This window comes from Bombina bombina, chromosome 5, assembly GCF_027579735.1.
Source record: "Bombina bombina isolate aBomBom1 chromosome 5, aBomBom1.pri, whole genome shotgun sequence".
In the NCBI taxonomy this organism is placed as follows: domain Eukaryota; kingdom Metazoa; phylum Chordata; class Amphibia; order Anura; family Bombinatoridae; genus Bombina; species Bombina bombina.
This window is the reverse complement of record NC_069503.1, coordinates 21,131,952-21,150,552: the sequence shown is the minus strand read 5'-3', so window position 1 is coordinate 21,150,552 and position 18,601 is coordinate 21,131,952. Positions and strand designations below refer to the sequence as shown.

Here is an 18,601-nt window from a genome sequence, read left to right as displayed (position 1 = left end):
AAATATCATCTATCGTCCTAAACTACAGGGAGGGTTAGGAATGCCAAATATACAATACTATTGTTATAAGCTTGTATAATGTGGCTATTCCCAAAGAACCTTAAGTGAAACAGGCTTAAACAAAAGGTTATTACCAAAGGGAGATAGCTGATTTACTTAGTATAAGTTCTTTTTATAACACTTTAGAGAATCAAAATAAAGTGAATAAAACAGATGAAATGTAGCCTTTGTATGTTTTACACACTTGTAAAGAGTTGTGTTCTTTAAAGATAGAAGGCAGCAAACAAGCAGCTTATTGGTACTTGTCTGAGAAAAGCAGATTTTTATAGCAAAGTCTCTTTTTAGTTAAGCTTAGAAGTGAAAAACTGATTTGCAGTCTGCAATGTCCATATATCAAGTGGTGTCAGGTTACAGCAGGCAAAGTGTGTGATACAGAGAGGAGAGAGCCAGATTTAACCAGTTGTAAGCACTTTAACAGTTTGTATGTCAGCAGAACTTTGGATAACAATATATACAGCTTGAGACAATTGTATATAAAATTAATGATACTTGCGAGTGAGTTTAGAACTGCAGAGAGCGAAGTTGTCACTGAGTCAAAACGGATCACAGCAGGGAAGCTGTTCTTATTTCCTGGAAGAGGTAAACAGTCAGTAACGGAGCTGGCTGGGAAATCAGACTGCAGAGTTAACACAGAGTTGCAAGAGTTGCTGCCAAAGTCTGTTTCTTGAAGTGTAAAGCGGCAGGAAATGCTTCTTAGGTTTAGAAGCTGGAGAGATGACAACAAGGATTTCCTTAAACAGGTACAAACGCAGGATCTGTAGATTTTAGCTTTAGAGCTTGAAGCAGAGTGGGAACTACAAACTTCAATTATCAAGCAAAGCACAGGTGTACTGAACACACCTTTAAAGGGAGGTGAAGGAGTGGGTTGGTCTTAGTTCTTAAAGCTACAGGAATATGACAGATCCCCCCTTTCAGGGGCGCACCCTTCTCTGATCCAAACCTGGTTTTTCAGGATGTAGACGATGGAAGGATGTGAGTAATTGGGGAGCATGTAAATCCCTAAGGGGTATCCAAGAATCCTCCTCATGACCATACCCTTTCCAATGTACCAAATACTCAATTGTTCTACCCCGGCGGCGCAAATCCAGAATTGATTCCACTTCGAATTCCGTTTGATCTTCTATCAGCTGAGGAGAGTCCTTGATGACTTGAGGAATACAAACATCAGATCCTTGATAGGGTTTAAATAGAGATACATGGAAGGATGGGTGTATCCTGTAAGATGCGGGTAGATCAAGAATCGCTGCATTAGTGTTGATCATTCTTTTTATCTTGAACGGACCTATGAACTGGTTAGCCAGTTTTTTGCTTAGTACCTTTAACTTGAGGTTCTTTGTTGAGAGCCAAACTCTATCGCCAACTGAGTATTGAGGTGGAGTTAGATGTTTTTTTTTATCAAAATAACTCTTTTGGGTACATTTAGATTTCTCTAAGTGAATCTTTAGGGAAGTCATAGTTTGTTTCAAATTAGAGACATAATCCAGAGCATAAGGTGATTTTGAGGTGGAGATGTAGTTGGGTACAGTGGTTGGATGGTAACCATAAGTGGCAAAGAAGGGTGAAACTTTAGTAGAAGAGTTGATGGAATTGTTGTATGCGAACTCTGCAAGCGGTAACCATTCAACCCAGTCATCCTGGTTCTGTGAGATATAACACCAGTCTTTCAGTAAGGCCATTAGATTGGGGATGAAATGCTGTTGACATTCTAGAGGAGATTCTTAACAATTTACATAGTTCCTTCCAAAACCTGGATGTGAATTGAGTCCCTCGATCAGTGACTATAGAGGTCGGTAAACCATGGAGTTTCACAATGTGATCAAAGAATGTTTTAGCTGTTGTGAGAGCGTTTGGAATTCTCTTAAGAGGTATGAAATTAGAGAGTTTAGTAAGATGATCTATAACCACTAATATGGTTGTGAATGAATTAGATGGTGGTAATTCGACTATGAAATCCATTCCAATCATGGTCCAAGGGACTTCAGGTATAGGTAATGGTTTTAGTAAACCAAAAGGTCTGTGGTGTTCTTTTTTGCAAGCTGCACATACATGACAATCTGACACAAAGGTAACTACATCTTGTCTTAAACCAGGCCACCAGTAATTCCTTGTTAATAAATCCTGGGTTTTAGTGTTTCCAGGATGACCGGACATAGGGTTCGTATGATGTAGATGTAGGATCTCCTTCCTTACAGAAGGAGGAACGTATAACAAATTGTTGTAGAAGTATAATCCTGAAGTGGCGTCCTTTACGCAGCATGATGGAATGGTAGAATCTTTTAGTAAAGCTAATAAAATGTCTTTTTGTAGGCTAGAAGTTACAGCTATAAACTTGGTCGACGGTATAACTGTTTGTTGTTCTTCCTTTTCATTATGTTTAGTAAAAGAAGGGGAAAGAGCATCAGCTTGGATGTTCCTTGAACCTGGTCTATATGTGAACTGAAAGTTAAAACGGTCCAGGAATAAAGACCATCGGACTTGTCTTGATGACAAGGTCTTGTTTTTTCTAAGATATTGTAAATTCTTATGATCTGTAAGAACTGTAAAAGGTTTGAGTGTCCCTTCCAGTAGGTGTCTCCAGTGTTCCAGGGCACATTTGATAGCTAGAAGTTCCAGGTCCCCCACGGAGTAATTCCTTTCAGCTATAGACAGGAGTCGAGAGTAAAAAGCTACAGGATGTAGGACTGAAGTATCGGTTTGTTGTTGGGAGAGAATAGCACCAATACCAACAGTAGAAGCATCAACCTCTAACACAAATTGGAATTCTGGATTAGGAAGCTGTAGGATAGGAGCTGAAGTAAAACATTCTTTTAAATGCTCAAAAGCTTGTTGGGCTTCAACAGTCCAAACGAGTCGATTCTTACCGGTTAACTTAGTTAGAGGTTGGACAATGGATGAAAATCCTTTGATGAATCTCCTATAAAAATTAGAGAAGCCTAGAAACCTCTGAAGAGATTTCACAGAGGTAGGTACAGGCCATTTGAGTATGGATGTAACCTTCTCTGGATCCATGTTTACACTGTTAGGGGAGATTATGTAACCCAAAAATGTTATTGTCTTTACATGGAATACACATTTCTCAGCCTTGGCGTATAGCTGATGTTCTCTTAATCTAGACAAAACCCATCTTACATGTTTAACATGATCAGTTAGATTTTTGGAGTATATCAAAATATCGTCTAGATATATTACAACACACACATCCATTAAGTCTTTGAAAATATCGTTTATGAAAAATTGAAATGTGGCCGGAGCATTAGTTAAGCTGAATGGCATAACATTATATTGAAAGAGACCATAACGGGTTCTGAATGCTGTTTTCCATTCGTCACCGCTTTTTATCCTGATTAAGTTGTATGCTCCCTTCAAATCTAGTTTGGTAAAAATGGTTGCATCTGTTAACCGTTCAAGTAATTCAGGTATTAAAGGAAGTGGATACCTATTTTTAATGGTAATAGAGTTTAATGCTCTGTAATCAATGATTGGGCGTAAGGTCCCATCTTTATTTGTGACAAAGAATATGCCCGCTGCTGCAGGAGAGGTTGAGGTAGAAATAAAACCTTTCCTTAGATTATCGTCTAGGTACTCTCTGAGAACTTTTAATTCTTTTTGAGAGAGTGAAAAAATTCGGCCGAACGGTATGATAGACCCAGGTTTAGTGTCAATGGGGCAATCATAAGGTCTGTGTGGAGGTAGATTTTCGGCTTCCTTAAGGTCAAATACATTTGAAAAGTCTGAATACTGCAATGGTATATGAGGGTGTAGAGTTTTGATTTCCACACAGGGAAAACAGGTAGCAGAACAGTATGGGGAAGAAAAAGTTACTGTGTTACTGCTCCAGTCTATTTGAGGGTTGTGTTTTCTTAACCACGGATAACCCAATATTAAGGGGTGTAGTGAGCTAGGAATGATATCAAACGTAATGTATTCTGTATGACCCATGTTACAAGAGACAAGTAAGGGAACAGTATGGTGTGTGATTGGGCCTTTTAAATAGGTAGAACCATCAATAACCTTCACATAGATAGGGGTTTGCTTTTGCACACAAGGTATTTTATTAGTATATACAAGGGTTTTGTCAATGAAGCTTCCATAAGCTCCAGAATCAATCAGCGCCTCAGTCTTGAGATGATGCTGGTCCCACTGCAAAGACAATGTGAAAGTTAATTGTGATTCATGAATGTTATCAGTATTTGGGTTAACTATAAGAATCTTACCCCTTTTTTGCCGGTTCAAAATAGGGCAGGAAGAGACACTGTGTTCTTTATTCCCACAGTACATACAGAGGTTTGATATCCTCCTTCTCTGTTTCTCTTCTTGGGATAATGGTCCACAGATGGCCCCAATTTCCATGGGCACAGGGGCTGTGGAGGTCTTTTCAGCATGAGAGGGTGTAAACCTTTTGAGGTAAGTCTCTGGGTGTTGTTTTTCGGCTCTCCTCTCTCTGTATCGTCTGTCCATTGCTATGCATATCTTTATGAGGGATTCCATGGTGTCTGGAGGTTCAATGCGAGAGATCTCATCCTTAAGGTGTTCAGAGAGACCTAAACGAAATTGGTTTTTTAAACTTACAGTATTCCACTGCGAATCTGTGGCCCAGAGCTGGAAATCTGCCACATAGTCCTCAACTGGACGTTTGCCTTGCTTCAGGGTGCGCAAATTTGTTTCTGCTGTTAACTGGGTGTTGCAATCCTCATACAAGACAGCCATCTCCTTAAAAAATTCACTGATAGAATTCATTATAGGATCATCAGTTTCATAAAACTTATCAGCCCACGAACGGGGATCTCCAGTTAGATAAGAGATGGTAGTACAAACCTTGATCTTGTCAGTGTAATATGTCCTGGGCTTCATGGAAAACATCAGCATGCATGCATTTCTGAATTCACGAAAGCGTGTTCTTTCACCAGAAAAAATACGTGGAGGGTTAACCTGTGGTTCAGGGTGATCAGCCTCTTTCCTTGAAAAGAAATCATTCATTAACCTCTTCAGGGTGTGGTTTTCATTTTTAACTTCAGTCAAACCTTGTGCTAAAATTTCAACTTTCTGGTTTAAGGAAGCTATTTCAATTGCCATTGAGGCAGGATCCATGATTTTCCTTTATACAAGCTTTAAACTATAATGTATATATGTTAGTAAATTTCTTTATAGGCTTGATAATTCTGTTATAAGCTTGTATAATGTGGCTATTCCCAGAGAACCTTAAGTGAAACAGGCTTATACAAAAGGTTATTACCAAGGGAGATAGCTGATTTACTTAGTATAAGTTCATTTTATAACACTTTACAGAATCAAAATAAAGTGAATAAAACAGATGAAATGTAGCCTTTGTATGTTTTACACAATTGTAAAGAGTTGTGTTCTTTAAAGATAGAAGGCAGCAAACAAGCAGCTTATTGGTACTTGTATGAGAAAAGCAGATTTGTATAGCAAAGTCTCTTTTTAGTTAAGCTTAGAAGTGAGAAACTGATTTGCAGTCTGCAGTGTCCATATAGCAAGAGGTATCAGGTTACAGCAGGCAAAGTGTGTGATACAGAGAGAAGGAGAGAGCCAGATTTAACCAGGTGTAAGCACTTTAACAGTTTGTATGTCAGCAGAACTTTGGATAACAATATATACAGCTTGAGACAATTGTATATAAAATTAATGATACGTGCGAGTGAGTTTAGAACTGCAGAGAGCGAAGTTGGCACTGAGTCAAAACGGATCACAGCAGGGAAGCTGTTCTTATTTCCTGGTAGAGGTAAACAGTCAGTAACGGAGCTGGCTGGAAAATCAGACTGCAGAGTTAACACAGAATTGCAAGAGTTGCTGCCAAAGTCTGTTTCTTGATGTGTAAAGCGGCATGAAATGCTTCTTAGGTTTAGAAGCTGGAGAGATGACAACAAGGATTTCCTTAAACAGGTACAAGCGCAGGATCTGTAGAATTTAGCTTTAGAGCTTGAAGCAGAGTGGGAACTACAAACTTCAATTATCAAGCAAAGCACAGGTGTACTGAACACACCTTTAAAGGGAGGTGAAGGAGTGGGTTGGTCTTAGTTCTTAAAGCTACAGGAATATGACAACTATTTTATAGCATGCACATTAACAAGGATAATAGATTGGTGTAAACATGACACTCACAAAGAATGGGTAAGACTAGACCATGATCTGGCACAAAATGCACAATTAGGTGCAAGTTGTTGGGTACCACATATTCATAGGACTATGAACCCGTCTACATCGGAAATAACTAGACTAACATTCAAAATGTGGGACAAATGCCTTATTAGCTTCCAGTCGATTACTAGTACTCCATCCCCTCTAACGCCTCTGAAATATAACCCAGAAGCCCAGAGGTTTCACCATACCCAATATGTAAGGGACTTAACTTTAAGAGACATCATACCATGCAGTCTGGCCATGGATAATAAATCCCTCAAATCAAAGACTGTCTTGCAAGAAACATTTGGAAGCTATTTTAACCCATGGTTTAGATATTTCCAATTAAATCACTACCTTACCACGCATGTAAAACGTGCACAATTCTATAGATCTCTAACTCTATTTAAGTCCATGGCCCCAATTTATCAAAGGTGTTGCGGACCTGATCCGACACTGCCGATCAGGTCCGCAACACCTCGCTAAATGCGGAGAGCAATACGCTCTCCGCATTTAACATTGCACCAGCAGCTCACAAGAGCTGCTGGTGCAACGCCGCCCCCTGCTGACAGCAGGGGGGTGTCAATCAACCCGATCGTATTCTATCGGGTTGATTTCCGGCGATTCCTGTCCGCCTGCTCTGAGCAGGCAGACAGGGTTTTGGAGCAGCGGTCTTTAGACCGCTGCTTCATAAGTTGTGTTTCTGGCGAGTCTGAAGACTCGCCAGAAACACGGCCCTTCAAGCTCCGTACGGAGCTTGATAAATGGGCCTGCTTATGTAGATCTGATACATATTCAAAAGGTTCACTTTCACTAATATATAAAATACTGCTAGATCAACATTTTAAATGTCTTCCGACCTACACAAACAAATGGTCTGATGAACTTCAAACACCTATAACCTCGGAACAACGGGCAAGAATATTTAAAAACCTGTGCTCATATACCTCATCTATAGCACAACTGGAATCAAATCTAAAACTGTTATGCAGATGGTATAAAACCCCAGTTAGACTAGCTGCGATATACAGCCTTAGGGACAATAAATGCTGGAGAACATGTGGGGGGTGGGAAATGACCAGCATATTTTGTGGACATGCCCTTGTATTAGCCAATATTGGAAAGATATTCATTTGGCCATCAAACAGACAATCAATATAGAGATACCCTTAGACCCTCTCATATTCCTATTCAATAATATACCAAAAATAAAATGTAAATTGAGACAACGGCTTATAATTATACTACTTAATTGTGCCAGAAGATTAATACCTAGAAAATGGAAGTCAACAGCAGTTCCTTTAATCTCAGAATGGCGTTCATTAGTTAATTATACGTTAGCAATGGAAAAATATTACTATAACGCTACGAAGAGATTGGATGATTTCTTAGCTATGAATCTTATCTGGGAAGAATATTGCCACTCCATATAATGCATTGAGCACAATACATCATAGGCCTAACAAAGTACAGAATAAATTTGGTTATAACGAATCCTGAGGTAACAAATACAAGGAAATATTAAACTACAGTATTAAAAGTATTAATAAAGTGTCCAGTAGAAATTTATCATATCATGTACAGTGGATGTAATAACGGGGATCATGCTGTATCGTTACCAAAACCATTTCATTTGTAACCAATCCCCTTTTGTATTTTTCGGTGAACGCTGTAACCTGTATTGTTTGTTTATTTGTTTCAATAAAGAAAAATTAAAAAAATTAAAAAAAAATTAAAAAAAACTTTCCACTTTACTTCTTTTTGCTTAGTTTTCTTGGTATCCTTGTTTAAAGCATACCTAGGTAGGCCCGAACTAGCTGCTGATTGGTATTTGCACAATTATAACATTGGCTTACCAATGTGTTCAGCTAGCTCCCAGTAGTGCATTGCTGCTGCTTCAATAAAGGATATTAGGAGAATGAAGCTAAATTGATAATAGAAGAAAATTGGACTGTATGTTCTATCGGAATCATGAAAGAAAAAAGATTGTTATCTCTTCAACACAGAATATCATGGGAAGTAAGCAAATATGATAATAAAAGTAAAAGGGAACCTTATTTAACATGGTAAGTTCTGTCTGAATCATAAAAGAACATTATGGGGTTTCTATCCCTTTATGGAGTCAGCAGTCAGGCAGCTTTTACTTCTTTGCTATTGGGATTGACTGTGGTCACCCTATATAATGGGGTTTCCGAGCTTCCAGAATATCAGTGTGTGGTGGCGACAGAATGAAGAATAGGGATCTAGGACGAGAGGCGAAGATAAGATGTGGAGCGGAGGAGGTGGAAAAGGCCACCGAAGTAGGCCTCCGTCGTGGCAAAGATGGGGCCCTGGCGCCTGGAACCGGGATGAAGAGGGCCCAGCGTCGATAAAAAAGAGCTGGATTTTTGTACAAACTTTGTGGTTAGTTTGGGCTTTTTTTGGGTTGTTTTTTTATTTTGAAGAAAATGTTTTTTATTTTAAATTGTATCTTTTAGGATAGGTTTTTTGGGTAGATGATATTATTTTGGAGGGTGGGGGGGTACTTGTATTGTAGAGTGGGTCTTGTAATTGTGTTTTTGTAAAAGAGCTAAATTATCTTTAGGGCAATGCCCTACAAAAGGCATTTATAAGGGCTATTGTAATTTATTTTAGTGTTGGGGTTTATTTTTATGGGGCACATAAATTAGTATTAGGTATAATGGTGTTTTTTTATTTTCTGTAACAGATTTTTTATTTTATTGTTATGTTACTTAGGGGGTTTAGTTTAGAGGGGGGTTAGGTAGCATAGGGTAAGTTTATGGTGGGGGTTGTGGCGGTTTAGGGTTAAAAGTGTAGGGTATTCTCCGTGAGTATGTGGCGGCATAGGGGTTAATAAGATAGATAAGTACTTGAGGTGACTTTTTGGCGATTAAGATATTTATTAGTGTAGTGTTATTTTGTGATCGTGGAGTACTTCAGATTAGTGGTTAGGCACACAGCAGTTCTATTTCAAGGGATCCTTTACTATACATCGCCAATATGGTTGGCGATGCAGGGTGTTAATTATAGTCAACATTGACGACCAATGGCATGTCTGGAGCTTGAAATATTTTGACAGGTTCACTCGACATAGTGGATGATCCCTTGTAATATGTTGCCGCCTCATATAACTTTCAATCATTGGAGCCTCTGTATCTGACTCTCTCTCTTCATCTGTCTGTCTATATCTCTCTCTTTGTATCTGTCTATCTCTCTATCATTTTCTGTATCTGTCTGTCTATATACTGTACAGATATATATATATCTTCTATATATATAAAAGAAGTCCTGACTGACTGACTCATCAACGCCCAGCTCAAACCGTTTAACCTAGGAACATGAAATTTGGAAGTTACGTTGTTTTTATGATGTAGGCAATATAAAGAAATAGAGGCACCTCCAAGGTTATGCGATTAAAACTCTTCTTTTATTTGATATTGGAACAGCAGATGACATATACTGTAATACAGCTCAGGTTGAGATGTCTTGGGTTATTCCCAGTGACCCACTGACGCGTTTCAGCTCGCTGGCCGTAATCGTAGTGTGGTCAATTAGCCCATATCGGCTCTTTTTAAATCTGCAGGCATTCGCCCATTGGTTAAAACCAACACCTGGGAATTAACCCATGACTTCCCATATTCATTGAGGATAATAATATTTCATTTTCTAAACAGCAGTACTATCATTTGTTTCCTTCATAGGGCATTGTTATGATACACTCAGTTCCCTTCTCACATTTAGTTAAATAATTTTATTAAATAATTTTATTGTACATGAACCCATGACACTAAGTGATCTACATGATTCCTTAAAAGGTCACCTATGATATGGACAATTAGTAAAGTATTCATTAAGCATATGTATTTCACAATCAATACTAGCTAGTATCATATTTTAAATATTTATTAATCATTTATTATTTCACTGAATATGACACTTTAAACAATAACACTTTTTCATCTCTGGATACACAGACCGAGGACTACCGCCAAAAATTAATTAGATCATATTCCGAATTTAGTCCTTGTGGCATCCTAGTCCTCAGCCTGTGCATCCAGAAAATCTCCCTTTTAGCTAAGATTGTCACCTCCCCTTGCGCCTGTCTTTATAGATTCAATAACGGTCCATCTTAAAGTCTTACTACTTTTGTTATGATAGTTTTTGAAATGAAGCACAAGTGGAGTAGTCAGTTTCCCTAATTTAATATTAGATAGGTGCTCTCTAATCCTATATCTTTCTTCTCGTGTCGTGAGTCCAGTATACTGTACCTCACATTCAATACACGTTAAAAGGTATATAGAATAAGTGGCTCTACAATTTGTGCAGCCTTTAAATTCAAAAGTCTCTCCTGTCACACTACTCCTGAATCCCTGTCTGTGTTCTAATTTCTCGCATGCTTTGCAGTGTAAATTGCTGCACCTAAAAACTCCTGTGTGTTCTAACCATGAGCTTCTCCTATTGAACTCTGGTTTTAATTGTGTGGGAGCTATTCTGTTTCCTATAGATAATTCTTTTCTGAATGCAAATCTACAGTTTCTGGGATTGATCTCCTCTAGGCCATCATCTGCTCTTAGTATTGATAGATTATTTTTTATAATCTGGCAAATCTGTTCATACTGGTTGCTGTATTGAGTGACAAAGGTTACTGTTTTATCTTCTTCTAGTTTTTTCTTTCTAGACCCTTCTCTGTAGTTTAGAAATTTTGACCTATCCTGGTCATCAATGGATTTCCTTATTAAGTCTATATCTTTTTGTTTATATCCCCTTGATCTCAATCTTTTATTGAGATCTTCAGCTTGCTTGAAATAATTTTCCTTATCTGTACAATTCCTCTTTAGTCTTATATATTGATCTCTTATTACTGATTTGAAAACCCTTTGCGGGTGATTACTATGGGCATGCAGAATCGTGTTGCCCGATATGGGTTTTCTGTATATTTCCACATCTATTCTGCCCAAGTTTCCCCCCTTAAGGGTAACATCCAGATAGTTAATATTTCTATTTCCTATCTCAAAGGTAAATTGAATTCCTGCATTATTTATATTTAGCCTTTCCACAAACCTCTTTGCCTCCTTGGGACTGCCACACCATATAAATAACAAATCATCTATGAAACGTCTATAATAGACTATGTGGCTCTTATCTGGATTTTCCCCTCCAAAGATGTGGGACAGCTCCCACCATCCCATGAATAAATTTGCATAGGATGGGGCAAATTTACCTCCCATGGCTGTCCCACATCTTTGGAGGAAGAAATCTCCCTCGAAGGCAAAGAAGTTATGGGTTAGTATTCTGTTACTCACAGAATGTACTTGCAAAGATCATCACTAAAACTTTTATTTCTGTGTAGATAGTATTTCAATGTCTCTAGACCTTTATCATGTCTAACTGAGGAGTACAGCGAAACTACATCTATAGTCAGCCATACGAAATTTTCTTTCCATTCTATAGATTCCATTTCCAACAACAACTGCTTGGTATCTTTTAGAAAACTTGGCAACTGTTTCACTAATGGTTGGAGTATTTCATCCAACCATTGTGGAAGATGTTCAAATATAGAATTAATGCCACTTATTATGGGTCTACCCACCAAATTTTCTAGGGATTTATGAACTTTCGGCAGGAAGTTGAAGATTGGAATAACTGGGTGGTCTACCAGCAAAAAATCTCTGGTATTATCATCAAGAAAACCTCCCTCCATTCCATCATCAACTAAATGCCTAAGTTCATTTTGGAAGCGTATTGTTGGATTGAAAGACAATTTTGTGTATTTGCGAGAATCATCTAATTGTCTATAGCCCTCTTTGACAAAAAAGGATCGGTCCATTACTACGACCGATCCCCCCTTGTCTGCCGCCCTAATCCCCAATTCTCTTCTTTCACCCAATTTCTTAAGTGCCATATGTTCTTCTCTAGTTAGATTTTTTCCTTTATTCTTATTTACACAGTAAGCTAATTGATTAAGGTCTCTCTCTACTCTTTTTTGAAAGGCACACACTAAGGAAGGAATTTGGGAAATTATGTCCCTAAGAGAGTGAAAAAGAGGGTGAACTTTTTTCGGAGGATACCTATATCTCAAAAACCGACGATGTTACAGACGTGAAAATTGGTATTTAGATTTTCCTTGAAAAATAAAGAAATGGGTGTTTTACCATTTCCCCAAAATCCACTTAAAGGGGTCAAAAGGGGGGGGCTGATTTATGAGGATACCTATCTCAAAAACCAACAATGTTACAGACGTGAAAATTGGTTTTTAGATTTTCCTTGAAAAATAAAGAAATGGGTGTTTTACCATTTCCCCAAAATCCACTTAAAGGGGTCAAAAGGGGGGAGGCTGATTTATGAGGATACCTATCTTAAAAACCAAAGATGTTATAGCTGTGAAAGTTGGTATTTAGATTCTCCTTTAAAAATAAAAAAACATGTGGTTTACTATTTCCCGAAAATCCACTTAATGGGGGTCAATAAGTGGGGGCTGATTTATGAGGATACCTATATCTCAAAAACCAAAGTAGTTACAGACGTGAAAATCGATATTTAAATTCTCTTTTAAAAATAAAAATACACATGTTTTACCATTTCCCAAACATCAACTTAAGGGGGGTTCAAAAGGGGAGCTGAATTATGAGGATAACTATATCTCTAAAATCAAAGATTTTACAGATGTGAAAATTGGTGTGAAAATTGGTGTTTAGATTCTTCTTTAAAAATAAAGAAATATGTGTTTTACCATTTCCCCAAAATCCACTTAAGGTGGGTCAAAAGGGGGGGGGGGTGATTTATGAAGATACTTATATCGCAAAAACCATAAATGTTACAGACGTCAAAATTTGTATTTAGATTCTCCTTTAAAAATAAATAAATATGTGTTTTACCATTTCCCCAAAATCCACTTAAGGTGGGTCAAAAGAGGAGGGTGATTTATGGGAATACCTATATCTCAAAAACCAAAAGATGTTACTGATGTAAAAATTAGTATTTACTTTCTTCTTTAAAAATATAGAATCACATGTTTTACCATTTCCCAAACATCCACTTAAGGGGGGGTCAAAAGGGAAGGTGATTTATGAGGATAACTATATCTCTAAAATCAAAGATGTTACAGATGTGACAATTTGCATTTAAATTCTCCTTTAAAAATAAAGAAACACGTTTTACCATTTCCCCGAAAATCCACTTAAGGTGGGTCAAAAGGGGGGGGGGGGTAATTTATGAGGATACCTAGATCTCAAAAACCAAAGATGTTACTGGTGTGAAAAATAGTATTCACATTCTCATTTAAAAATAAAGAACACATGTTTTACCATTTTCCGAAAATCCACTTAAGGGGAGTCAAAATAAGGATACCTATATCTCAAAAACCAAAGATTTTACAGACGTGAAAATTGGTATTTAGATTTTTAGATTCTTCTTTAAAAATTAAGAAACACATGTTTTACCATTTCCCCAATATCCACTTAAGGAGGTCAAAAAGGGGAGGGGGATTTATGAGGACACCTATATTGGGGTTACAGAGGGGGTAACCTACATAATCCCCATCAGAACCCCCTGTAAACCCCATAAGCACCCCCTGTATAACTTACGTAAGCCCCATCAGCACCCCCTGTAAACCCCATAAGCACAACCCCCCCCCAGGCACAGAAAGTCAGCGGCGTGTGATGGAACAATTTGGAAATTGAATGGACGTGGGCAAATCAAACGGTCTACAGACCGATCAGATAATACATAGTAAAAAACGTTACTGCATTATCTGATTGGTCCATGTGTCCGTGAAGTCAGTGGCTGTACAACCAATAGAGTCCAGTGTGCCGCTAGAGCCTTGTCTGATGAGTGAAGAGTAGGGCCATGTGCTCATGCCTGGCACGGCCCATAGAATTCTTTGACCCGTTGTTTTCAAGTAAGTCACCTTAAACAGCTGTTTGGAGGAGGTTGGGCCTCTTGCGCATGCGCATTAAGCGCCACACACCTCCAGCAGCTGATTCACATCACTGGAATTGACATAGGTCTCGCATTTTTATGCGGTATACAACTTATTTTAGAACACCCTTACTATCTGCATTGTTGCCAGAATGTATCATGGCTGACGGAGCACTTCCTTTCTGCTCTGTATAAGATGTGACAATTACCTTTCGCTGTTGTTTCCTTACTATTTGCATTGCTGCCAGAATGTATCATGGCTGATGGAGCACTTCCTGTCTGCCCTGTATGATGTAACAATTACCTTTCTCTGGTGTTCCCTTACTATCTGCATTGCTGCCAGAATGTATCATGGCCGATGGAGCACTTCCTGTCTGCTCTGTATGATGTGACAATTACCTTTCTCTGGTGTTCCCTTAGTATCTGCATTGCTGCCAGAATGTATCATGGCTGATGGAGCACTTCCTGTCTGCCCTGTATGATGTAACAATTACCTTTCTCTGGTGTTCCCTTACTATCTGCATTGCTGCCAGAATGTATCATGGCTGACGGAGCACTTCCTGTCTGCCCTGTATGATGTGACAATTACCTTTCTCTGGTGTTCCCTTACTATCTGCATTGCTGCCAGAATGTATCATGGCCGATGGAGCACTTCCTGTCTGCTCTGTACAAGATGGCTGCTAGATTACTTCCTTGCTAATGTATTATTTAAACTACACTGAGATGGGCTTTCCTCATGCTGCTGATATCCTGAGCTCCTGCATTTCTGCTATTGACCCTGGTTTGCTGGAAGCTGCATAGCTGTAACCTGGTAATGACCTTTTGTTTGTCCTGAGCCTGAGTATTGTACTGCTCTGTACTCTGCCTTATAAACTAAAGGGGCAGTAAAGCCAATGATAGAAAATACAGTTTTATAAAGTTCTCTTGGTCTCCTTTTGTTAAGCAGTAACCCTGTGTAAGCTCTGGAGCATGCATGTGTCCTAAGCCCTCTGGCAGCAATGTTTATAACAATGTTTATAATAATGTTATACATAGTTGTGACCTCTGCTGCTGCAGTGTCTGTATCATTCTATGGCAGCAGTGTTTATAACAATGTTTATAATGATGTTATACATAGTTGTGACCTCTGCTGCAGAGTGTCTGTATCATTCTATGGCAGCAGTGTTTATAACAATGTTTATAATGATGTTATACATAGTTGTGACCTCTGCTGCTGCAGTGTCTGTATCATTCTATGGCAGCAGTGTTTATAACAATGTTTATAATGATGTTATACATAGTTGTGACCTCTGCTGCAGAGTGTCTGTATCATTCTATGGCAGCAGTGTTTATAACAATGTTTATAATGATGTTATACATAGTTGTGACCTCTGCTGCTGCAGTGTCTGTATCATTCTATGGCAGCAGTGTTTATAACAATGTTTATAATGATGTTATACATAGTTGTGACCTCTGCTGCAGAGTGTCTGTATCATTCTATGGCAGCAGTGTTTATAACAATGTTTATAATGATGTTATACATAGTTGTGACCTCTGCTGCTGCAGTGTCTGTATCATTCTATGGCAGCAGTGTTTATAACAATGTTTATAATGATGTTATACATAGTTGTGACCTCTGCTGCAGCAATGTTTATAATGATGTTATACATAGTTGTGACCTCTGCTGCTGCAGTGTCTGTATCATTCTATGGCAGCAGTGTTTATAACAATGTTTATAATGATGTTATACATAGTTGTGACCTCTGCTGCTGCAGTGTCTGTATCATTCTATGGCAGCAGTGTTTATAACAATGTTTATAATGATGTTATACATAGTTGTGACCTCTGCTGCTGCAGTGTCTGTATCATTCTATGGCAGCAGTGTTTATAACAATGTTTATAATGATGTTATACATAGTTGTGACCTCTGCTGCTGCTGCAGTGTCTGTATCATTCTATGGCAGCAGTGTTTATAACAATGTTTATAATGATGTTATACATAGTTGTGACCTCTGCTGCTGCTGCTGCAGTGTCTGTATCATTCTATGGCAGCAGTGTTTATAACAATGTTTATAATGATGTTATACATAGTTGTGACCTCTGCTGCTGCTGCTGCAGTGTCTGTATCATTCTATGGCAGCAGTGTTTATAACAATGTTTATAATGATGTTATACATAGTTGTGACCTCTGCTGCTGCAGTGTCTGTATCATTCTATGGCAGCAGTGTTTTATAACAATGTTTATAATGATGTTATACATAGTTGTGACCTCTGCTGCTGCTGCAGTGTCTGTATCATTCTATGGCAGCAGTGTTTATAACAATGTTTATAATGATGTTATACATAGTTGTGACCTCTGCTGCTGCTGCAGTGTCTGTATCGTTCTATGGCAGCAGTGTTTATAACAATGTTTATAATGATGTTATACATAGTTGTGACCTCTGCTGCTGCTGCTGCAGTGTCTGTATCATTCTATGGCAGCAGTGTTTATAACAATGTTTATAATGATGTTATACATAGTTGTGACCTCTGCTGCTGCAGTGTCTGTATCATTCTATGGCAGCAGTGTTTTATAACAATGTTTATAATGATGTTATACATAGTTGTGACCTCTGCTGCTGCTGCAGTGTCTGTATCATTCTATGGCAGCAGTGTTTATAACAATGTTTATAATGATGTTATACATAGTTGTGACCTCTGCTGCAGAGTGTCTGTATCATTCTATGGCAGCAGTGTTTATAACAATGTTTATAATGATGTTATACATAGTTGTGACCTCTGCTGCTGCAGTGTCTGTATCATCATTCTATGGCAGCAGTGTTTATAACAATGTTTATAATGATGTTATACATAGTTGTGACCTCTGCTGCAGTGTCTGTATCATTCTATGGCAGCAGTGTTTATAACAATGTTTATGTTATACATAGTTGTGACCTCTGCTGCAGTGTCTGTATCATTCTATGGCAGCAGTGTTTATAACAATGTTTATAATGATGTTATACGTAGTTGCAACCTCCGCACAAATCTATGGCTACAGTGTTTGTAATTATGTATAACATTGCTATAAACATGGTTGCAAGCACTGCTGCCAGATGGCTAAAGACACATGCACACTCCCGAGTTCACCTGGGATAACACTTTAACAAAGGATACCAAGTAAACTAAGCAAAATTGATTATAGAATTAAATTGGAAATTTGCTTAAAATTGTATTCTGAGTCATAAAACTTTTTAAGATTTCTATCCCTTTAAATGAGACCCCAGGATATATTTATTTGTTATTAACGTTGTTTGATTTGATTCCTGGATTTTGACGGTCTGGTTCAGCTGCACCTTGTTCTGTTGTATACTTAGTCTTATTAAATGGTTTACTTTCATGGCTTGTGCAGTTACTACTAGACCTGTGAATATCCTTTTTTTTTTTTTTTACAACACTGCTGCCTTACTTGTTTGTATCCTGGACTTTTGATTGGTCAGTTTAGCCAAACCTTTACTACACCACCTTATGCTAACTGGGGCTTTGCCTGATAAACTGTTTGCTTTAATTATGTGTGCAATTCCCATGGGATCTGTAGCCATTAAAGCTTTTATTTCCATTTGTTTCACCTAAATCTTTTTGCTGCACCTGCTGCTTGTTCCATGTTACTAGAGCTTCTATCCTTAAAGGGACAAGAATCCCCAATTTTAAACAATTTTTCACTTTGCTTCTTTCTCTTGATATCCTTTTGTTAAAAACCATAACTAGATAGGCTAAGGATGTGGTTGTTAGCTGCTGATTGGTGGTTGCACATATATGCCTCTTGTCATTGGCTTAACATGTTCAGCTAGCTCCCAATAGTGCATTGCTGCTCATTCAATGAAGGATACTAAGAGAATGACTCAAAATGTATATTGTAAAGTTGTTTAAAAATGTTTACTCTATTTAAATCATAAGAGAACGTTTGTTTCATGTCCCTTTAACTAAAATAGTAACAATCTCTTCCTATTTGCTTTGTCCGTTAACTCAATATCTCCTTTTTGCAATAGTGATTTTTTTTTTTTTTTGCTGTAATCATTTTTATAACTTAATAAACTTTGGATAAGCTCTCTCATGTTTATGTAATTTTAACTCATAGTTCTCAATTCCAATCTCTCACATGCAACGCCAACATCTTAGTTAACTTTTTTTAATCTGTTTGTTAGAAAGATCAAATGGTCTTTTAAAATATCCAAAAAGTTTTACTTTTCCCTGATTCATAAGTAATTGACCAACCTGTTTTAAACCCTTTCTCATCCGGTCTTCATGTACTTTGGTCATAAATCCAGTTCTAAAATCTGAATTTTAGTGAAGAGAAAACCCCACTGTATGAAATGCAAAAATAATTACGTCTGGGGTGTACCTAGTAAAGTAGCGGTGCTGGGGTGTACCTAGTAAAGTAGCGGCGCGGGGGTGTACCTAGTAAAGTAGCGGCGCTGGGGTGAACCTAGTAAAGTAGCGGCGCTGGGGTGAACCTAGTAAAGTAGCGGCG

At 38.1% G+C, this 18,601-nt stretch overlaps 1 protein-coding gene across 2 annotated transcripts in view; it reads left to right on the top strand.

Moving 5' to 3' along the window:
* Window positions 1–14,792: 14,792 nt before the first annotated feature.
* The window catches only part of LOC128659707 (gastrula zinc finger protein XlCGF49.1), a 46,843-nt gene continuing 43,034 nt past the window's right edge, over window positions 14,793–18,601 (top strand). Inside the window, exon 1 of one of the 2 annotated variants that reach the window (XR_008402468.1) lies at window positions 14,793–14,926. The gene's annotated coding sequence lies outside the window, so the exon portion shown is untranslated. The remainder of the gene's footprint in view (window positions 14,927–18,601) is intronic. The other variant, XM_053713278.1, reaches the window with a different exon arrangement.